The following is a 23,584-nucleotide window of genomic DNA, read 5'->3' as shown; positions in this document are numbered from 1 at the left end:
CGCTTGTTCTGCTTCTGCGCGAGATGCGCCACCTGGGTCTTTAGTGGGGAGTGGACTTGGGAATGCTGGGATCCAGCTACCGTAAACACGCATGCGCTTACACTCCTACTTTGGCAATGGCGTCAAAAGCGGCGGGAGGGGCGGGTTTAAAGGGAGAGCCTGCGCACTGGCAGCGCCGAGTCCTGCTGGGGAGACCTGTGCTCGAGCGCACGAAGATAACGCGCGGGCTGGTGATCGGCTAGTCGCTGCCGTTGACATTGGGGAAAACGACAGACCTGTGGACGACGGTTGCTTACGGTTCCGGTCCATCCAGTGAGAGGAGTCAGTCGTGATACGTGGTCTCGGCCCTCCACGCGACCTGGAAGACCTCCTCCCCAGCTGCCGTTATTTGTTAAGTGGACGGCACGAGCCTTTTTCCTGGCTGCGGTCCACAGGGCAGTGCCCCTACTGCACTTCGGACGGCCAGAGTGGACCACAGGCTGTGGTTTTGGAGTATTTTTACCCTACACTTACCATCACAGACAAATCCTTTCTTTCTTTTGATCCCCCCATGGGGTTTCAGATGGATGTTGGAGTTTGCCTCTACCACGAGGATGTATCGGCGTCACTGACTGGGCATTTTAATCGTGGCAGGTGGTGTCCGAAGGAGCTTTCAGAGATCCGGACGTTTGCGATGTCACCAATTTAGCTGAAACAGGGATGGCCTAATAGCTAAATGGAGACAAGGGTGACCTGGTTCCACAGTCTCAGGATCTCTGGCAGCCAGGGTTGGACGCTTTCCACAACAGAATTCGGACAGTTGTGAAAGATGTGGGCGGAAGGTTAAGTCTGCCCTGCACTATCTGCTCTCCTGGTGCTGAGGAAGAGTGAACAGCAGCAGAGCCTGGAGTTCCTATTGATGTAGAACGAAAAGTACCTTCACACGTGGGAAGGGGGAAAGTGGGAATGAGATGGAACATTCTAGATTCCTCGCGGGATAGAAAGGTAACTGTCAACCCCACATTTTGAGAGAAAACTGGAAATTAGCTTTAAAGAAAACGGAAATGTCAGCTTTCTTAAACATTGGTTTTCACCCTTGTATTTATGGTGGTACTACCTCTGGAAAATAGCGTTTGCTCTCCCGCAGTCTAGATTTGACTCAGAATTTACTGTTGTGGGCCCCTGGTTTCTTGAAAATTACTTATTTGTCTTAAGTTCCATTTGACAAATGAGTTAATCTCTAAGAATATGTAACCTGCCCAAAGCAGGATAGAATATCCATTTGCATTTGTTTTATATGTGTCCCGGTGCAAGAGAAAGTATGAGCATTTGTATTTTTCTCTAGGTAGTTACTGATGCACAACTCACGACAGATGGAGTCACCAAGTTCAAAGAGAGAAACACTACCAAGGATTTGATATGGACAGTTAAAAAAAGGTAGTTTTTAATAGTAATGGTTTTAATTTTAATGATTTTTCTTTAGTATTCTAGGGTCATTTTCATTTGTGTGCTGTGTTTCAGTTCCACGTGTCTTTTCTATTGTAGTCATAACTTTATCCATGTTTATTTGGAAAGCCCAAAGGATTTTCTTCAGAAACACTTGTATGCACTTATGTGTGATGAGATCACTATTATCAACTGGATTTTGATGTCCTTAAATAAGGCCGTATGACCATAATTCTGAGAACTGGAGATTCCTGTGGCCTACACATTTTTTCATTACCACACATCAAATGATTTCAATCAAATTTTGTTCTTCTTAAAGAAAAGCTTTCCTATTGTGGCAGTTTGAAGTTCTTCTATGGCTCCCCAAAAGATTATGTTCTTAATCTATTCCTCTGAGTGGGGTACCCTTTGAATGTGTTAAATTTGGTTTGAGGGTCCTTCGATTAGATGACTTGATAAGATCGATTTAAAGCTCTTGACTGGACTACCTCAGTGAGGTATGAGTCATCTTGGGTTTCCACATTCTTGCTTGGTCTGATACAAATGGAGATACAGAGAGAGACGGACACACACAGGAAAAGGAAACTCTGCCATTTTGACCCAGCCATGTGAGATAGAGAACTCCAGATTTGCCTACAGCTGCAGGAAAGGTAGAGAAGCCCCAAGAGAGTGAGAGAAGAGGCCTGGAGAGAAGCCCTATGCCTGGTTACTCACAGGGAACAGTAGATTCTGGAGAAGACAGTGATGTCAGCAGAGTGCACCTGCCATCTTGCTTTACCATGTGGAAAAATGCCAGGTTGACAGTAACTAACTTTGGTGGGAGAGGACCTCTGATGCTGCCTTGATTTGGACATTTTATGGCCTCAGAACTGTAAGCTTTTACCCAAATAAATTCCCCTTTATAACAGCCAACCCATTTCTGATACTTTGCATTGGCACCTGTGTGGCAAACTAAGACACATGTCTTTCTCCATCTCTATTTCTTCTGTTTTTAAACATGTACTTCCATCTGAAGAGTTCAGGTTTTTTAATGGTCATTAGCCTTCATCCTTATCACCTCCATTTCATCCCCTTCACTTCCCTTTGATCCCTGTGGTGATTGATGCTCCTCACTGAATCACCATGACCAGTATTCTGAGTGTGGCATACAATGTCCTTTGTCCTCTGACTCCTGCTTGTCTTCCTCTATGCTGCCCTGTCTCTTCTATGTTTGTAAATGCTTCCTTTCCTATACCTAGGAATGCCCTTTCCTTTAGGTTGCAGGAAAAATCTTGTTCATTGTTCAAAACCAAGCACAGACCTCTACTCTGCTATACTTTTTTTTTTCTTCTTCTTTTTCTTGTTCTATACTTTTAATCACTAATTCCTCTGTGGTATACTTACACATTTTAGGTACTATCATTCTCTTGCACTGTCAGACTTTATCAATTAATTCACATATTTGTGTTCTCTACCATCTGTAAGCTTGCTGAGATTGGGAATTGGCCTGGAAGAAATGATAAGTATACATCTGTTGTTTAGAATTCATAGGAACAGGAGTGGAGTTTGGGTGGGAACTATCACAATGTAAGAGAAGCAGAAAAGGGAGAAATAAGTAAATCCAATCATATTTATTTTTTCATACCCAGGGTGGTTGTGGTAGTGTTGAGGTGAACTCAATTGTATTATGCTGAATTACTCTTATCGTGAATAGAAAATTATGTTACTGTAATTTTTTTACTTGAAATAAAGTATATTTGAAAGCTTTCTATCAGTATCACAATGTGATTTTTCAGCTTACATATTTTATAGGACTTTTTTTTGATTCATGCAAAATTTATTTTAAATATGGCAGATTTTATCGTGTTCAGAATCAGTTCTAACAAACTGGCAAAGAAGATGATTTGAGTTTTATTGGTCACATACGATCTTTAAGTTGACTAAAGATTATCAGTATTATAAAGAATTTTTATGTTGAACCTTAGAAAAACACAACTTACCCAAACCTCCTGAACTTGCATATTAAAAAGAAAAAAGTTAACTAAGGCCCAAAGTGAAGTTACTTTACGGGCATCGGCTATTGACTATACTTTAAACTATTTATAATTAACCATCCAGTCCTGATAACATGGCATAGACCCATTTTTCCTTTATTCTCCCCACTAACCCCAAGTATAAACCCTGGGAATGGCACAAAAGCCAATGAAAAGAGAACTGAGTGGTGATCAGTAGGAGTCCTGGTTTGGTACCCCAGGACTAGAAGAACACTTCAGAGGTGGGCTGTCTTGCCTCCTCTCACAAACAGAAGACCGCACAGACCCAGTACTTCCTCGATCCTTGACCTAGCAACAGAAATCCACCCTGGCAAGCTCATTTCTCTTCTGGATTGAACAGGGTCCCCACTGAGAACACCGGGTGAGCCTGGCACCACCAGCAAAGGGAATCATTTGGGAGCCTTACCAAAAAGAAGTGGCTGGGGGAAGGCTTCACCGTCCCTGCTAGGCCAGAGACTCACCTTTTCTGAGAAAACATACTAAGGTAGTAGAATCTGCAAGGGAGACACAACCACAGCAAGTGGCCTAGTCCAGGAAGACTCTCTGTTAATTCTAAGAGTATAGGGCATTTTAATATCACTTATTAATATAATATAGTAAGAATCACAAAAGCATGTCTTGTGGCTAACTATGTGTCTTAGACAGTGGTTCTCAAACTTTTTGTCAGTGGACACTTCATACTCTTAAATTATTGACCCCTCCATAGAGCTTTTGTGTATATGGGTTATATATTCCTGATTAAAAAATAATTGACCCCAACCTCGGTCTTAACTGCTTGCTCTGTTCCCCCATGCTGCAGCCCCCCGTTGTAACCTCCACTGAGCCCGCTGCCACTGCCTCTGTGGAACCTGCCCAGGGAGCCTTTTGATTTATGTCTGTCCAGGGCTGGTTGCCTTGCCTGGGTCAGACTACACCCTGTTTCATGCTTAAACTCTAAAATATAGAGGCCTGACTTTGAAGGCATATGAGGTGGGTGTTTTGGAGACAGCTGTGCATCTGTAATTGCACAGAAGCAGAAGATGGCTGTGCCTCCTACATATGTTGATCTTGGGAAATCTGCCAGGGATGTCTTCACCATGAGCTATGGATTTGGCTTAATATATCTTGATTTGAAAACAAAATCTGAGAATGGACTGCAACTTAAAAGCTCAGGCTCAGCTGACACTGAGATCACCAAAGTGACGGACAGACTGGACACCAAATACAGATGGACTGAATATGGTCTGACATTTACAGAGAAATGGAACACTGACAACACACTAGGCACCAGAATTACTGTGGAAGATCAGCTCACACATAGACTGAAGCTGACCTTTGATTCATCCTTCTCACCTAATAATGGAGGCGGGGGGTTGAATGTTAAAATCAAGACAGGGTATAAGCAGGGGCACATCAGCCTGGGCTGTGCGATGTAGATTTTGACATTGTTGGGCCTTCAATCCAGGGTGCTCTGGTCCTGGGTTATGAGTGCTGGCTGGTTGCCTGGCTACCCGATGAATTTTGAGATTGCAAAGTCCGGAGTGACACAGCAATTTCACTGTTGGTTACAAGACTGATGAATTCTAGCTTCACACTAATGTGAATGATGGAACAGAGTTTGGTGGCTCATTTACCAGAAGGTGAATAAGAAGTTGGAGTCACTGTCAGTTTCACCTGGACAACAGGAAACAGTAACACCTGTTTTGGAATAGCAGCTGAGTATCAGATTGACCCAAATACATGCTTCTCGGCTAAAGAGAACAACTGCAGCCTGATAGGTTTAGGATACACTCAAACCCTACAGCCAGGTACTAAATTGGCACTGTCAGCTCTGTTGGATGGCAAGAATTTCAATGCTGGTGGCCACAAGTTTGGTCTAGGACTGAAATTTCAAGCATAAATAAATACTGTACAATCATGTAATTTTAAAATATTTTGTAGCATAGCTACCTTCAAGATTTAGTGTACCTTTTGATGTATGTCTGGGATGCAGTATTGCTAAGTATCATGTTAGACTTCCAGGTTAAAGATGACTCAACTTTAAAGTGTTACCTTTCAGAAGTACAGAAGAAACTCAATTCTAAAAAAGGGGTAAGATGTAGACTTTGGAGGAACTTGGTTGTCCTTCTAGAGATGTCAGGTTTCTTTTTTATCTAGAAATGACTGCAAGTGGAAGCTGATAATGTGTAGGTGCTTTGTAAATTCCTATTGAATAAATGAATGAAATTGTGATTTTCTGAGAATTGTACCTAGGTTTCCTAACCCCAGTTGGGGAAAGGCTCATTGCTTGGTGGTGTGTACAAGCTTATCCCAAATGAACATTTTTCGACAGATCTTCATGACCTGGTTCTACCCAGTTCATCACCTCTTTTACACCAAAAGTAGTCTTCATGGCTTGGTAGGTGTATCTTTTGTTCCAGTTTGGGGTGGAGAGGGTGAATGTGATAAAGCCAGTAATTGAGGACTGAATTAGCTCTCTGGTTGTGGTCTTGTGACCCTGCACAAGAGTATAAAATAGCTTCCAAGAGCTCCAGTTGCAAGCTAGGAAGTCTCTAACTATAATCACGTTGTTACAACACTTGGAATCTAAATTGGACTTCTGTTGTATTCTCACCACTCAATTTATTTTTAGCAGTTTAATGGATACATTTTAGAGTATTCCATTTTGTGTGGAATTAGATCATCCCTTTCAAATGCTATAATTAACATCACAAAATAACACTTGAATAAAATATCAAAGCCTCAAAAAAATTACACTTTTTGTTCAGCTCCAACATATTAAAAGCTAAGAATTCATTACTTCTGTCCTTGCAACAAGAGAAAGCTGAAGAAATGAAACCAATGGCATTTTTTAGTTCTATCAGAGAATTGGGGTCACAGGGCAAAACACCATCCTAAATACTGGGAGGGGCAGGTGAATACCGAGAATCACAGCCAAAACCAATTAAGACAGAGCAGGACTACTGGAGGAGATAACTGGTAGCAATGTTTAAATAGTAATTGATGAATTGCTGGAGGTCAGTTGTAGACTAGCTTGAGAGTTACTCCTGAGGGTCCAGGATTGGAGCTTCTCCACATTTTTGTAGGTTTTACATCCAGAAGCCACACGAGGTCCTTAAAGTGAAGGTTTGGAGAAAATAATCTTGTGTTTTGTACAAGGGGAGGGAGAAATAACCAGGTTGGAGTAAGATCTAGAACTGACCTCAGGGGAAACTAAATCGGAGCCTTCTGACTCCTGCCGCCTTGTCTCAAGGAATAAGAAGGAGAAAAGCCTAAGAAATATTTCTGATGGTCACAGCCCAGGGCCCACGCCCACTACAACACTGAGTTTACAATAAGATTATGGAATGTTTCCCTTAACCAACATCTTACCACAACATCAACAGGGTTCCACTATAATAATAGTGCATTACAACTGAGAGAGCTGCAAGACACAGGCTATTTAAGAAGGAGTTCTTAGGGAAATGCAAAGATCACAAAAGGGGGGCGGTAAACAGTAAGGAAACCTCAGGAAACTGAAGCCTCTGGCACCACAGTTATAGCAAATGTTAAACACAAAGCAGCTCTTCGCCAGATTATCAAAAAGCCTCACACTATAAGCCTGATTGCCTCTGTCCTATACATTCCTCCAGACACATTTTGTTTGGCTTTCTAAAAAAAATGAAAGAGCATGAAAAAAGGCAGGAGAAAACAGAAGTGGTTGAGAGAAAGAAAGTCTCAGAATCGGACTTAGATATTACATGGATTTTTTAATTATTGGGGAGTTAAGTATTTATGATAAATATGTTAAGGGCTCTAATGGAAAAAGTAGACTGCATGCAAGAACGGATGGATAACGTAAGAAGATAGGTGGGAAGTTGGAAAGAAAAGGAAATGCTAGAAACCAAAAACACTGACAGAAATGAAGACTACCTTTGATAGGCTCATCAGTAGATTGGACATAACCAAGGAAAGCATCAGTGTGCTTGAAGATCTGTCATTTTGAAGATCTGTCATTATAAACTTCTCAAAATGAAAAGCAAGGAGAAATAATGAAACAGAAAATAATACGTATTAAAAAAAAAAAACTGCAGGAAACTACAAAGGTTATAACTTACATATAGTGGGAATACCAGAAGATGAAAAAAGGAGCAGAACTATGAGAGGTAATAATGTCTGAGAATTTCCCGGAGTTAATGACAGACACCAAACCACTGATCCAGGAAGCTCAGAACAAGACCTTAGGATAAATACCAGAAAACTACACTTAGGCATATCATATTTGGACTGCAGAAAACCAAAGAAAAAAATCTTGAAAGAAGCCAGAGGGAAAAAAATTCCCTTACCTATAGAAATACAAAGATGAACATTATATTGGATTTCTTGTCGGAAATGTGCAAGCAAGAAAGAAATGGATTGAAATATTTGAATTGTTGATAGAAAAAGCAAAAAAAAAACCTTAGAATTCTGATTCAGCAATATTATCCTTCAAGAGTGAAGGAAAAATAAAGACTTTCTCAGACAAAAAACAAAAAGTGAGGAAATTATTACCAGCCGACTTGCCTTGCAAGAAATGTGGACAGAGTTCTTCAGAGAGAAGGACATTAATATAGATTAGAAATTCATATCTACATAAAGAAGAGTGTCAGAGAAGAGATAAAGGCCAAATAATTTTTTATTTTTCTTAATCTAATAGATACTATATTGGGTGATTATACCATCTCATTAAATGAGTTGAATTACAGGAACATTATAAGGGATGGGAGGAAGGTATTGGGAATATTCTATTACAAGGTACATGTGAGGTGGTATACTGTTATTTGAAAGTGGATTTAGGTTAGTTGTCAATGTATGCTGCAAGTTCCAGTGCAACTGCTAAAAGAATTAGGAAAGAAGTAAAGTTGATATGCTAAGAGAGAAGAGAAAATGAAATTATGAAACTAGAAGAGGCACAGAAATACGGGAAGATAAAAAAGAATTAAAAAAAAACTGTGATGAATAGAAAACATGGTTGGTAATCCAATTATATAAATTATTGGTTTAAATGTGATTGGCCTGAAAACAGCTATTTAAAGACAAGTGGATAATAAAACAGGTCCCAACAATATTTTGTTTAAAAGAAACCTATTTTGAATATCAAGTCACTGATAGATTAAAAATAAAGGATTGGGGAAGCAGATTTGGCGCAATGGATAGAGCATCTGCCTACCACATGGGAAGTCCAGTGTTCAAACCCAGGGCCTCCTGACACATGTGATAAGCTGGCTCACACGCAGTGCTGATGTGTGCAAGGAGTGCTGTGCCATGCAGGGGTGTTCCTCACATAGGGGAGCCCCACGCTCAAGGAGTGCACCCTGTAAGGAGAGCTGCCCAGCGTGAAAAAAGTGCAGCCTGCCCAGGAGTGGCGCCACACACACGGAGAGCTGACCCAGCAAGATGATGCAACAAAAAGAGACACAGATTCACAGTGCTGCTGACAAGAATATAAGTGGACACAGAAGAACACACAGTGAATGGACACAGATTGCAGACAACTGGGGGTGGGGGGAGAGGGTGAGGAAAGGGAGAGGAATAAAAATAAATCTTTTTTAAAAAAGTGAAGGATTGGAGAAAAGATATACTATGCTAGTACTAATCATAAGAAAGTTGGAATAGCTGTATTAATTTCAGACAGACTTCAGAAGAAAGAAAGTGTCAGAGATTAGGAAGGAAAATTTAACAATCCTTAATGTATATTTACCTAACAACAGAAAATCAAAATATGTGAGGAAAAGAGTGATAAAACTGGAAAGAGATAAAGACAAATTCACCATGTATTTGGAGAGTTTAACACCTCTCTATCAGTAATTGACATCTAGTAATCAGAGAATCAGTAAGGATATATTGAACTGAACAGCATCATCAATCACTGGATCTTATTAGACATTTATAAAATACTTCAACAGCAGCAGAATACACATTAAGCTCATGTGGAACAGTTACCAAAATAGAGTACACTGTGGGTCATAAAACATACCTTACCAAATTTTAAAAAGTAGAAATCAAACAAAGTATGCTCTTCACACAGCAGTGGCGTTAAACTAGAAATCAATGAGAGAAAGATAGCTGGAAAATCCCAAAATATTTCGTGGCTACACAACACACTTCTAAATAATATATGGATCAAAGAAGGCCTCCCAAAGATCTTAAAAACTATTTTGAACTAGATGAAAATTTTGATATAACATCAAAATTTGTTGGATGTAGCAAAAACAGCGCATACAGGGGGCTATATTACATTGAATGCATGTATTAGAAGAGAAGGAAGATCTACAATCAATAATCTAAGCTGTCACCTTAGGAAATTAGAGAAAGAGGAATAATATTAACCTAAAGCAAGGAGAAGAAAAGAAATAATTAAAACCAAAGCAGAAGTCAATGAAATTGAGACTAGGAAATCAATAGAGAAAACCAGTAAAACCAAAACCTAGTTATTTGGAAAGATCAATAAGATTGATAAACCTCTAATGAGATAACCAGGAAAAGAAAAGTCATTATTAGTGTCAAAAATGACAGAGGAGCCATCACTACTGATCCCATGGACATTAAAAGAATGGTAAAGGAATATTATAAACAACTCTATGCCACAATTCAATAACTGAGATGAAATGGACCAATTCCTTGAAAGACACAATCTACTAATACTCAGACAAAAGAAATGAGATAATCTTATTAGATCTTTATCAATTACAGAAATTGAGTCTATAATAACTTCCCAAAAATGAAAGTACCATGCCCAAATTGTTTCACTGGTCAGTTCTACCAAAAATTCAAGGAAGAAACAATACCGGTTCTCTGAAATCTCTTCCAAAAATTAGAAGTAAAGGGAACATTTCCTAATTCATTTTATGTGGCTAGCCTTACCCTAATATAAGAGCCAGATAAATTCATTAATTTTAAGAAAGGCAGACTCGAAAGTGATATCGCTAATGAACAATAATGCAAAAATCCTCAACAAAATATTGGCAAATCAGATCTAGGAATGTATAAAAAGACTTATACACAATGACCAAATGGGATTTATTTCGAGAATGACAAGCTGGTTCAACTTTTGAAAATCAGTTAATGTATTCTATCACATAAGCAGACTAAAAACAAACAAAAATCAACAAAATCTAACACCCATTCATGATAAGAATCTCAGCACACAAGGAGTAGAAGGGAACTTTTCAGCTTGATAAATTTACAACTAACATTATATTGAATGGTGAGAAGAGAAACTAGATGTTTTCCCATTAAGACTGGGAACATGCAAGATGTCTCCTCTCATCCCACCTATTGAACATCATACTGGATGTCCTAATTAATCCAGTATGACAAGAAAAGGAAATAAAAGGTATAGAGATTGGGAAGTTGGAAATAAAACTGTTTTCAGAATGGTATGTTTGACTATATAGAAAATCTGAAAAAAATTGACAAAGAAACCCCTGGAACTAATTAGTCATTATAGCATGGTTGCAGGATACAAAGTTAATATACAAAAGACAATTGCTGGGAAGCGGATGTGGCTCAAGCAATTGGGCTCCTGTCTACCATATGTGAGGTCTAGTGTTTGATACCCAGGGCCTCTTGGTGAAGGCAAGCTGGCTTGTGTGGCATGCTGGCCCATACAGAGTGCTGACCTGTGAAGGAGTGCTACCCCATGCAGGAGTGCTGGCCCATGCGGAGAGCTGGCGCAGCAAGATGATGCAACAAAAAGAGACACAGAGGAGAGACAGTAAGAGATGCAGCAGACCAGGGAGCTGAAGTGGTGCAGGAGAATGATCACCTCTCTCCCACTCTGGACGTTCCCAGAATCAGTTCCTGGAGCTGCCTCATGAGAATACAAGCAGACACAGAAGAACACATACCAAATGGACACAGAGAGCAGACAATGGAGGGAGGGGGGAGAAATAAATACATCTTGAAAAAAAAAGTCAATTACTTTCCTATATATCATCAATTAACTATTGGAATTTGGAATTAAAAACACAATACCATTTAGATTAGCACAAAAAAAGTACTTAGGAATAAATCTAACAAATATATAAAAAAATCTCTATGGGGAAAACTATGAAACTGATTGAAGACATCAAAGAAGATCTAAATAAATGGAGATATTCCATGTTCATGGATAGGAAGATTCAGTATTAAGTCAGTTCTTCCCAATTGTTCTATTGTATGAACACAATTCCAATCAAAATCCCAGCAATTTATGCTGTGTATCAACAAACAAATTCTAAAGCTTATATGGAAAGACAAAAGTCCAGAATAACCAACACAATACTAAAGACCAACAAAGTTGGAGGACCGACCCTTCCTGACTCCAAGACTTGTTATAAAGCTACTGTCATTAAGACCATGTGGTATTGGGGGGGAAATAGACAAATAGATCATTGGAACAAAACAGAGAGCCCCAGAAGAGATCAGCACAAATTCAGTCAACTGATCTTTGACTGAGGAGCAAAGGAAATTTAGCAGAGAAAGAGCGGTCTTTTCAACAGTGGTATTGGAACAAATGGGCATCCGCATGCCAAAATGGTGAATATATACACAAAATTTACACCATTCTCAAAAATTAACTCAAATTGGATCATAGGCCTAAATGTAAAATCAGAACTGTAAAACTTCAGAAGTTTTGAGAAAATCTAGGTGACCGTAGTTTGGGGATGAGTTTTTTTTTTTTTTTAGGTGGTATTGGGGATTGAACCCAGGCCATGTACATGCGAAGCAGGCGCTCAGCTGCTGAGCTATACCCACCCCACGGTGATGAGTATTTAAGTATTTAAGCACAACACTAAAACCGTGATTTGTGAAAGAAAAAAAAAGGATAAATGATTCGACTTTATTAAAATTAAATTTTCTGTTCTGCAATAGACACTGTCCAAAGAATGAAAAGACAAGCCACAGATTGGGAGAAAATGTTTGCAAAATATGTATCTGATAAAGGATTTGTATCCAAAATAGACAAATAATTCTTAAGTAATTCAATAGTATGAAAATAACCTCATTTAAAAATGGGCAATGAGAATTTATCAATTCAAAATGAAATTGATAAATGTTACTCAAAATAGTCTTTATACTTGAAAAATAGCCAAAATACAACATAAAATAAAGCAGATGCAACATTGTATTAGGTGCTTAAAATGTTCAATAATAATTAGGTATGCCGTGTTATTCTTACTGTGCCAACACAGTCATTATCTTATTTGGGGTAGATGCTTACAGTTACAAGTTCCTAAAGAGTCCAACTCAAGGTGGCTTTTTCACCAAAGTCAGTTGCCACATGGTGAAGCAAGATGGTGGGTGATCTCTGCAAGGGTTCAGCCATCCTCTCAGCTACAGGCTGTCATAGGGCTTGTTTCTTTCCAGGTTTTCTCAGCTGCAAACTATCAGGCAAATGGTTCCTCTCTCTTCCTGGAGAAGTAAGATCAAATTCTATCCTCTGCAGTATCTCTGGAGCTCTCACTCTCTTCCTGTGTCTTCCTCTGTGTGTCTTCTTGAGTGAATGTCTGTTTATATAGCCCATCAAAGGGATGGGTTCTCAACCCTGAGTCCTGCCCTGCTGACTTGGTTGAATCAAAAGCTCTAATCTTTTATCAAGTAAACTTAAAACCTATGAGTTTAATACAGTCAAAGGGTGTCATACCAAAAAAAAGACATGGGGGGCTGACTTGAGAACAGCCTTTTATTCTGTGAATTTTAATATTTATGCTGATTTTGGCCTGTTCAGATGTTTTGTTAAGTAAGGAAAAAAACCCCAAAATTGAATAAAACTTTCATTGGTCCCAATGTACTTATCATATCTCAAACAAAATAGCATCTCATCGAAATGATTTATGCCGGTTAATATTCTATCAGCAAAGTACATTTACACTTATAGTAATATAAAAAGGTCTTAAAAATCCATCATACTTTTTGTTAAGAGAGCATTTTGAGGGCTTTTTTGTATTTTGTTCTCCTTTAATATTCATACTGATCATTTATAGACAAATTGTTAACTTTATTTTGTAAGTTAGCAATGCATTAAAAATGATGGAGATAAGGCAGATCTTTTTCCTCCCCACCCCCCCACACCCCCATTCTTCATCTGGTATGGGTTCATTAACTTTCACAACATTGAAAGATGAGGAGGTGTTGATCATCTGTTGCTTTGTACTTGTGTGCCCATTTGTGGTTCCTAAGTGGAATTATAAGTAAAAGCAGAAAGTACTATTGTTTTTAAATGGGCAAGAGATCTGAACAGACACATCTCAAAGAAAACACACATATGGCAAATAAGCAGATGAGGTGCTGCTCAACACCATATGTCATTAGGGAGCTGCAAAAAAACAATGAGGTGATGTAATGCCACACTATCAGAATGGCTAAAATCCCAAAGACTGACGATGGCAAATTCTGGTGAGGATGTGGAGCAAGACAGTTTGGCAGTCACTGCGAAAGCTAACCGGCCTTAACATATGATCCAGAAGTTGGGCTCCTAGGCATTTATGCAAATAAGTTGAAAATTTATGCCCACCCAAAACTCTGCACTCAATTTTTTTTTGGTCCATAGTTGCCCCAAACTAGAAACATCGAGATGTCCTTTTAAAAGTGAATGCATAGATAAAATGTGGTCCACCCCTTCAGTTGAATATTATTCAGTGGTAAAAAAAAATGAGCTGTGAAGCCACAGAAAGGCATGGGAGAATCTTAAATACACACTAAGTGAAAGAAGCCAGTCTGAAAAAGTTGACATACTGTGAGATTCCAAGTATATGATATTCCAGAAAAGGCAAAACTATAGAGACAGAGAAAAGCTCAGTGGTTGTCAGGACTACAGGGGAAGGGAAGGAAGGATGGACAGATGGACCCCAAGTCATTTTTAGGTCAGTGAAACATTGTGCCTGATACTGTAATGGTGGATACATGACCTGATGCATTTTTCAAAACCCGCAGAACTGTGAAATGTTAGTTTGAAGGGTCTTTATTCCCCTGAAGGATTATGTCATTTTTCCTGCCATGAAGGCCTCAAAACTGTTTTGAGAAGTGGAAGCAAGCCTGAATGATGATTGCTTTGGAGAATCTGATAAAACTAAAGAAATACACACACATTCAGAGAACTGAGTCTGTGGAACAGAAGTTTCCATGGCTAAAGTATGAAGTTTTGCTAAAAACATATCATAACTGGTTTATCAGTTGTTACAAATGTATGGCACCAGTGCAAAATGTTATTATTAGGGAAAATGGTATCTGTGTGTGTGGGAGAGGGTGGTGAGGCTCTGTAGGAACTCTTTGTACTATCCAAGTTTCTATAAAGCTCAAACTGCTCTAAAAGTAGTTTATTACAAATAAAATTAATTCATGTATTGATTTATCCACTGAATTCTGCTTATTTCCAATCATTTTAATTCAATTTAATGATAAAGTTTACTGAGTTCCTACTATGTCAGCACTGTTTTAAGGTATAGATACAAAAAGTCAGACGGCCTCCTTCACTGAATTAACATTTCACTGCATTGAGAAGAACAAAATTTAGTTCCTTGTGATAGTAGGATGAGGGTCTCTGTTTCTTGTTGGCTGTTGCTATCAGTTTTGAAAAGCCTCCCATTGACAGGCCCTCCCACGACCTGGCACTTTACTTCCTGGAGGCCAGCAGAGAACATTTCCATGATACTTCACCTTTTTAAAAAAGGGTTAGGTCAGACCCACCCAGGATAACACTATCCCAGGGGTGATATCCTACCATGTTCACTGGTCTGGCCCACCCTCAAGGGGAGAGGATCACATAGTGTGCCTACACCAGGGACCCCAAAATCTTGTGGACCATCTTAGAATTTTGCCTGCCACAGGGAATTAATATGCCACCCCTTACAACCATGGGAACTGTGACGGTCTGAAACATGAAGCCAACATACTTTATTGTACTTGAATTTTTACAGTTCTTTCTATTATGTAAATATTAAAAGCAATTGATTTTCAGTTGCTGTTTACTTCATTTACACCCCACCACTGGCCATTCCTCTTACTATATTTAAGTTAATTTAAAAACTATGTATGTTCAGTACAGCCCTGGGAAACTTTACCTCAGCTCTACAGAGCTGGTTCTGCTGTACTTGGGTGCATTTCTCTAGTTTTATGGGCTGCTCCGAAGCACTGACGGTTCAGGTTTGGCTCTACTTCTTAAAACAGTTTTGAGGCCTTTATGACAATCCCTTAGAGGATTGATCCCTTAGGAGAATAGAGACCCTTCAAACAAACTGAGAATCTAGGCCTTAAACTGTCAAGCAGAATCTCTAAAGAAGGAACAAAAGGAAACGTGGTTTTACTTTTATGTCCTCCCAAAGGGGCTGAAAGTGCTTTTCAGGGCCTGCTGCCCACCCCCTCCAGAACCCCACGGGCCGTGGGACGGCCAGCTCCAAACATTCCCCATGCTGAGCGCCTGCTCATGGGGTCACTGAGTCCCAGGACAAACAGCCATGGAGAAGGGGGGTGCCGCTGAGAATGCTTCTACCACCCTTCCTGAAAACTCTGTCTGTGCAGAGAGAAATTAGGGCTAAGGGAAGGATACAGCTGACCAGCCCTCACCTCCCTTCAACCCTTGCTGCTGGTTGACTTGCCGTCCCAGCTGTTTATCAATGGTGCTCTTTTCCTTCCCTACATACCCACACACACTGACACAGCTCTCCATACATGCCAGACACCTTTGGGGAACAGATTAAATACAGGGCTTGAATCACCCCCTCCCCCAGTTTGAGCTATTTTAGCTCACAGTAATCAGTAACATCGCTGTAGAGAGGATCAAGAACAACAAAGCTCCCACATTTTGGAGCACTGCTGCACCGCATGGATTATAGTTTACATTGTAGTTTACACTCTCCCCCAGTCCATTCAGTGGGTTATGGCAAAATATATAATGTCCTGCATCTGTCTCTGCAATATAATTTGGGACAACTCCAAGTCTTGAAAATGCCCCCACATCACATCTCTTCTTTCCTCTCCCTGCCCTCAGCAACTACCATGGCCACCTTCTACACATCAATGCTAAATTTTCTTCCAGTACTATTCACGATAGTTTTATAGTAGGATATCAGTAAGTCTACTCTAATCCATATTTTATTCCTCCATCCTGTGGACCCTGGGATGGTGATGTCCACTCCACCTCTAGATCAAGAGGGGGCTTAGATTCCACATGGATGATGGATGCTATTCTCCTGCTTGCAGTTGTAGGCACTCTGGGTTCCCTGGTTCACAGAATGGTTCACATTTCTGTTAGCTGTCCTGGGTAAGGTGAATGAACTGGAGAGTAGGAATTGCAACTCTGCTGAGGCTCAGGGCCCAGCTGGCACATGGGGTGGGGGTGTGTGAGGGGGGATATATGGGAATCCTATATTTTTTAATGTAACATTTTTTGTGATCTATGTATCTTCAAAAAAACAATTAAAAAAATGATGGGGTAGGGGTGGGGAGTGGGGTATATGGGAACCTCTTAGGTTTTTTAATGTAACGTTTTGTGTGATCTATTAACTTTAAAAAAATAATTACAAAATAAAATAAAATTAATTAAAAAAAAGAACAACAAAGCTAAGTTCACCCAAATATCTCAACTACTATCCCCTCAGACTCACAGCCAGAATGACATCAACTCTGCCCAAGGAGAGCAGAGGGACACTTGCAAACGCAAAAGGACAGAGTGATACTGGGCGGTGACAGGAGGGGGCCAAGTCACAGAATAGCCTCCCCCGAAGCGCACCCACCCCTCCGCTCTCCCATCTTCCGCCCTTACTTTGGGATGCTTTGGGGTGGGCCGGCTTGGGGAAGCGATGGCCCCATCCCTTGCTGTCCCGGAAGTCCCAGGTTCTGGACGCTGTGCATGCTGCGGGCATCTCTTTTTGGCTGCTCGGGGCCGCCGGTGGCGGCACCAGGTTCAGGGCGGGAGCCAACACCTGGCGGGTGCAACCCCCCGACCTGGAGGCGAGGAGGAGCTAGCGGCGGCCCAGGTCCCCGCGCCAGATTCCGGTGACCTCCAGGCTGGCGCCGCCGCGTCTCCCTGCCCCTTCTCCTAGGCCGTCTCCGCTGTGCAGCGGGAATCCCGGGAGCAGGGCCGCTCGGGGGCTTGGCCTCTTCCCTTCTGGGCAGCCATGAAAGGGAGGGAGCGCGGCGGGGCCCACACGCTCCCGTGCGCCCTCGGGCGCTGGGGCGCAGGGGCACCGCGCAGCCAGGAGAGGCGGCAAGACCCACGGGGTCCCGCGGGCAGCCGCCGTGCTCTTGCCGCTCCCCGGCCGGAGCCTTTCCCGTCGCGGCGCGGCTTCAGGGGCTGGAGCCATTCGCGGCGGAGGGGCCCACACCCCGCAGGGGAAGAGACCGCAGCCCTCACCAGGTGTGCGAATTTTTTAACCACGGGATCTCGGGTGGTCATGCCTGAGGAATTCCAAAGCAGCATTAATTTCAAGGCGCCTCAGAAGTAGCTGGGGAGCCACGGATTTCTGTTTTCCAACAGACCCCGCCACCATCCTACCGGCGCAAAGACAGAACCAACCAAGCGGTTTTTCTTTTGTTTTGTTTTGTTTGTTTATTATCCCGAACTCCAGGGAAATGAAAAGGTAAAAGGAGAAATCCCTGCGACAGAAGCGCAGTTTCCCAGGGGGCCTCTGTGCGCCCCGCCGCCGGCACAAACGTGCCCACAGTGGTGAAGTTCATCCTGCCTTCTCCAGGGCGCACCTCCGGACCGGCAGGCGCCGGGAGGGCGCAGCATAAAGCCCTAGGAACTGGGCGAAGACCGTGAAGACAGTGGCTGCTCGGGTGGCCTTCCCGGCCGGCCGTAGGGCGCCCTGGAGCTCTGAATTCTAATTGACTCGTGGGGCCCTGCAGCCGGGAGAAGCTCCCCTGGCTGCTGTGGAAGCCAGAGCGCAGCACTGGTGCGCCCCGTCCTCAAGAGGGGGCTCCCTGGGGTCTCAGGTAGCTTCACCCTCCCCCGCAGTAACGAAGGACAGACTCCTGCCGGAGAATTATGAAACTTGGTTTCTTTAGGGACCCGGCCACTCGTTCAGTCTCCTCCCAGCCATCCTACCTCTATCCGAAGTGTGAGGCTCCCCCAGATTTTGGTGTTTCTACCTTAGTCCCTTGGCATCTATCTTGGTATTTCTTCCTCACCCTCCCCCAGATTAAAACAAATATATCATTTCTTTGGTACAATGTGCAATGCTGGGTGTCAGAATCCCAGAGAAGGAGATATGTTTTGCTCTCTCTTAAAGAAACAGCTCCTTGTTGGAGTGATTTTCCCAAAGTTGGGCCGCTGCTAAGAAGCTGTCAGAGCCAGAGTCCTGCCTGACTGCAGAGGTACTCACCCTTTGTCCCTGTCACTGATTTCCTGCCTTGGTCCCATAAAACTTAACCTCTCTTTTTTCAGATTTCCTTGATGGAAAGAACTGTCATGGAAGTAGCATGGCTACCTTCTCAGAAATGAACATGGAACTTTCCTTCTGTCTGCATTGAGATCTTCTGAGAATCACCTAAAGTCTTTGTGGAAAGGGCTTTGGAGTTAGCAAGACAGACCTGTTTTGAGTCCAGCCTCTGCAACGGCCAGTCAGGCAGGCAACCCCCACAGCCCCCAGTTCTTGCCTATGGCCCCGTGGGGTTGCTGAGTGGCTGGGTAGTTGTTGGGGTGGGGTGCAGCAGTCCTGAGTGTCGCTGCCATTGACCTTCCTAGCGCTGTCTGCCCCCACACCTAACAGCCAAATAAACAATTGCTTCCTGCTTCAGAGAGCTGCTGCCTGGAAGTCCTAATGTTGATGTTATTTTTTTCCATAGTTGTAACAACTTTATAGGGGGAAAAAAGGCCATATTGCATGGATGATGATCTTTTCATCTCAAAAATAATAATAGGAATGTGTCACAATGTTATCAATGGGTGATTCTAGGTTGAGGGCTGATGGTAGTTATTGGATTTTGAGGGCCTCCTTTCTGTAAATTTGAAATTAAAAAAAATAAATGGGGAATAATTAATGAAGCAGTTTTTAAAAATCACTCATCCATGATTGCTGATTTATATGAGTTTTCATGTGTCATGTGATGCTAGCAATTTGAATAGGAGCTTATGGTGAAGGAAAGGGAAACACCTTAGCAAAAGTTGAAAACTAGTTTCTGACCTATCTCAGACCCTATAGAATATTGTCTTGGCTAGAATCATAGAGGTATTGCCATTTTGGAAGTCAAGTGTTAGATATATTAAGAAGGTATATTGAAAAGTATTTTTGACTAAGTTTTTTTCTTCTCCCGAGAAGGAATTAAAAATAGCATAAAAACCCTGTGCTGGAGTTGGAGTCATTTAAGAAGCTGTAACAGCCTGGCTTTTCCCTGACCCATCCCCTCACCCCTGTGCAGGGGGATCCTTGCAGTAACAGACATGAGAGAAAGGCTGGGTCAAGCCTGGCCTGACCCCAGGGGGAGCAAGACCTGCCATGAATCTCAGGGCCACCTTTGTTCTACTCTGCAGGAAGCTCCTCTCTCTCCAGACCTGTAAGGGAACAAGAATCAGGCAGGGAGGTTAGTGCTGATAGTAAATAAACTCTTAAGAAGTGCCAGGTGCTGTGCTAAGGCCTGTCACAGATGATCTTCTTTTATGTGCATGACAGTCTTATGAGGTGGGTTCTGGGGTCCCCAGGTTAGGATGGAGGAAAGCAAGGCTTCATTCTCACTGTTAGTAAGTATCAGAACCAGGCCTGCAGTGCCCCATCCCTTACTGTCTCAGTGACAGAACCTCAGTGACATAAGGTGGAGCTGAGATGCCATCTGCCTGGTTTTGCTGAGATACTCCCTGAGGCTTCCAGGGGCTGCAAAATGCCACCTTGCATCTTGGTTCAACTCTGTGCACTTGTCTAGATCTGCACAGCAGTAGAAAGTGTCTGAGTTGACACCTGTTCAATGACATGCTGGCTCCTTTCCTCATCATAAAATAATATATGCTGCAATGGGATATTATTTGACTGTAAGAAGGACTGAAGTTCTGAGACATGCTGCAACCTGGACAGACCTTGAAAGCATCATGCCAAGTGAAAGAAGTCAGGCCCATTAGGACAAATATTGTATGATGTGACATATCTGAGATGTCTAGAAATGGCAAATTCTCAGACAAAAAGTAGATTAGCAGTTACCAGAGGGTGGAGGTTTTGCTTGGTCTAGTGTTTATAAATAAAAACAGTAAGAAATGCATGTGTATGCATTCCAGGCATGGTCCCAGCATCTTTCTCAGAACTTTCAAATGCTTTGGAAGTAGTGAGGTCAACAGCTTAATTTTGGTGGTTCATAAGCAATGTCAAAATACTGTTAGTGATAAATGAATGAATATTGTTCAGGATTTTCTTGTATGTTTGAGTTTACTGCTGTGTCTGGATGTAGAGATTCAGGTGGGGAAAGCTTACCAGATAAGCAAATTCAGAATTAGGTAGTTGCCCATGACATGGACCAGCCATCGCCTAATAGGTTCCAGGCTCTCTGATAGGTAATTCAGGATCCAGAGATCAGACAAGTTCCTGCCCCAAAGGGATCACAAACCCTGAGAAAAGAACAAATTCTTGGGGGGCACAGACTCACATACTCAGCAAAAAGGGCAGTCATGTAATGTCCAGCATTGTGGGGTCCAAGAAATTACATGGTCAGTTCTGCAGCGTCGGTCTGGTTCTTTTAATGACAAGTCAGTTCCTCTGAATTTACGTAAATCTAGGTATTTACCACTAAGCTTGAAAGGAAACATAAACTAGAAAAATAAATCAGTTTTGAGTAACATGAAAAGCATAAGAATAAAATCCACAGTTTAGTTCAACAGCCACCAACTGTGCACAAAATATTAGGTTCAGCAAGTGAGAACTAACGTTCAGAAGTCTGGTTCCTGCACTGAAGCCAAAGGAATGACCGTGCATTGCGAATCCCTAGGCCAGAGAAATTCAGATTTTAATAGCGGCAGAAGCCTGGGTGCACAGCAGAAGGAGAAACTAAGATGGTGGGAATCAGAGAAGGCTTCACCGAGGAGAAGTCACTGGGGTGCAGCCTCATGCGATTGGGATTCGATCAGGAAGAGGAAAGGAGGAGGTGGCCCATCCCACCAAAGGAAGCTGCCAGGAAGAGCGATCTAAACATGTACAGGCTGCGGGGACAGGCAGTGGGCGAGGAGGCTGGGAGGTAAGTCAGGCCATGATGGGGATGCCTCGAAGGCCCTGCTCAGAATTGCCACCTTCATCCTCAGACCCTGGGTGCTCTGGCCCCATCCCTGTGGTCCTGGGGAGACCCCATGGAGTAGAGGGCTGCTTCCCAGGCCCCTTCCCCCCATGAACGCTCCCTTATCTGACTCTTCTGCAGCCCTGGGGTTGGGTGCTATTTCAGTCTGCTGCATATCACTTACTTGGGGCAAGGTACTTGATTCTCCTAGCCTCATTTCCATCATCTTTCGAATGAATAGAAGAGTACGCACCTCAGAGGATTGTTTGGAGTTTTAAATGAGATGTTGATTCCCTTTTAATTCATAGGTAAATAACGTCAAAAATAAGAGCTTCTCTTGAAAGGATGTAGAACTTAAAAAAGGACCAAAAGTTATAACAATAATTAGGAAAAATGCTTTTCCTCAATTTCTGTAGTTATTAACAGTATGTTCTTGAAAACAAGAATTCTTTTAATGCTGTTAATGTACTTTGTCTTTTATTGTTTCAATTACTTTTGAAATACTTCACATAAGTGCGTAAATTATATTATGCTGGAAGAAAAGATTGAGTACTGAGCGTATAAGAAACTGCTATGTTCAGAGTTGTAGGGTATATGGAAGGAATGCCCTTTCTACCTCCTGAAGGGAGGACTGGGAGGGGGAAGGCCACGTGGGCTGGTGGCCCACACTCCCTCAGCAGGAGAGAGCTTAAAGCCGAGATAGCAATCACAAGTCTGCTTCAAAGGAATGTTAAGTGTTGGAACCCATGATTTAGCCTTTTGGGAACCCACATGATTCCCAATTCCTCTGTATGGACGCACTCGCTGTTAATCATTTACTAGGCTATGTGTACCCTTGAGCTGCTCTATGCACTAGCTCTATGCACCCCCTCTTTGTGCTGCCTAGCTCCAAATAATCTTTGTCTTCCCGCTGTATGATGCAGTAACTACCCGAATGACCCTTCGTCAGGACTGGACATGTGAATAATAAATGGCTTGACAGCTGCTGGCCTCCCCATGTGGTTTCTTTGGTTCTGTCAGCCTTCCTGGGCTCAAACTTCCTGCTGACAATTGACATAATCAGCAGAATATTCCAAAGAATCTCACTGGGAATAAGGCAGTTGAAAGCATATCAGCCATTCCAGATACCGTAGAGGAGACCCTACATTACACAGGGGAGTCTGCAGGGGAAATCCTGGAGAGGCCATGCATGTCTATGTGGTCCGAACTTGCCCAGCTGAGAGATGCTTGGGGACCCATGAGGGAGTTGGGGGATGCCCCATATACTCCTGCTGGGTTAGTGCAGTTAGAGAAGAGAGTAAAGGGAACTTTTAATAATAAGAAAAAAATGTGCCGTGACTGCAAACTTTGTGTGGCCCTTCCTCCTTGCCTTGTATAATAGTACTAACAAGCAGTTAGCAGCCGAAGCAAGGGCAAGGTGACTGGAGGAGGAGGAGAGGTTGGAAAGGATTTCCAACTAATACAAGTAGATCAAAAGGAGAATTTAATTAAGAAATTGGAGGAAGCATGGGAACAGGTACAGATAATGGCCTGTCGATATGCTCAGGTTAAGGGAAAGAAGAATTACAACTAGAAAGGAATTTCTGCCTTAGTGACAGGTCTCTCTGAGCAACTAGATAAGGAGTTAATGACTCAGATGTAGAAACTATAGAAGAATCTTTAAATCATGGTAAACTGCTTGTGCAAAGAAGGCTAAATCACAGATACAACATCGCAGAAGTAGAAGAGCTAAATAAGGCGCTTATCAGTGAAATCATGCTGTAAGAAAACATTCTGCTAAAGAGTTAACTAAGATAAGGAAAACATTGCAGCAGCAACTCTGCAAACCCCCTGCCACCTGAGTGGTGTGGCAGTGGGGTGGTGGGGGCTGATAGAATTAAACTGCTGGTAATATAGCCTGTGCATGAATTGAAAATTATCTAATTCTGTATCCAAGTGTGCTTAGTCTCTAGAAATCC

The 23,584-nt window shown here is 42.2% G+C and overlaps 2 long non-coding RNA genes and 1 pseudogene across 3 annotated transcripts in view; all 3 read left to right on the top strand.

Moving 5' to 3' along the window:
- Positions 1 to 10: 10 nt before the first annotated feature.
- LOC131278665 (uncharacterized) overlaps positions 11 to 23,584 on the top strand; it is a 46,009-nt gene continuing 22,435 nt past the window's right edge. The window contains exons 1-2 of one of the 2 annotated variants that reach the window (XR_009186045.2): positions 11 to 984; positions 1,325 to 1,416. This is a non-coding gene — a long non-coding RNA (uncharacterized lncRNA). The remainder of the gene's footprint in view (positions 985 to 1,324; positions 1,417 to 23,584) is intronic. The other variant, XR_011648983.1, reaches the window with a different exon arrangement.
- LOC101427194 (non-selective voltage-gated ion channel VDAC1-like) lies at positions 3,372 to 5,671 on the top strand (annotated as a pseudogene).
- On the top strand, positions 17,997 to 19,192 carry LOC131278666 (uncharacterized). The gene is made up of 2 exons (XR_009186046.2): positions 17,997 to 18,371; positions 18,823 to 19,192. It is a non-coding gene; the product is annotated as an uncharacterized lncRNA (long non-coding RNA).

Source organism: Dasypus novemcinctus, chromosome 6, assembly GCF_030445035.2.
Source record: "Dasypus novemcinctus isolate mDasNov1 chromosome 6, mDasNov1.1.hap2, whole genome shotgun sequence".
NCBI lineage: Eukaryota > Metazoa > Chordata > Mammalia > Cingulata > Dasypodidae > Dasypus > Dasypus novemcinctus.
This window is presented reverse-complemented; position numbering and strand designations above follow the sequence as displayed.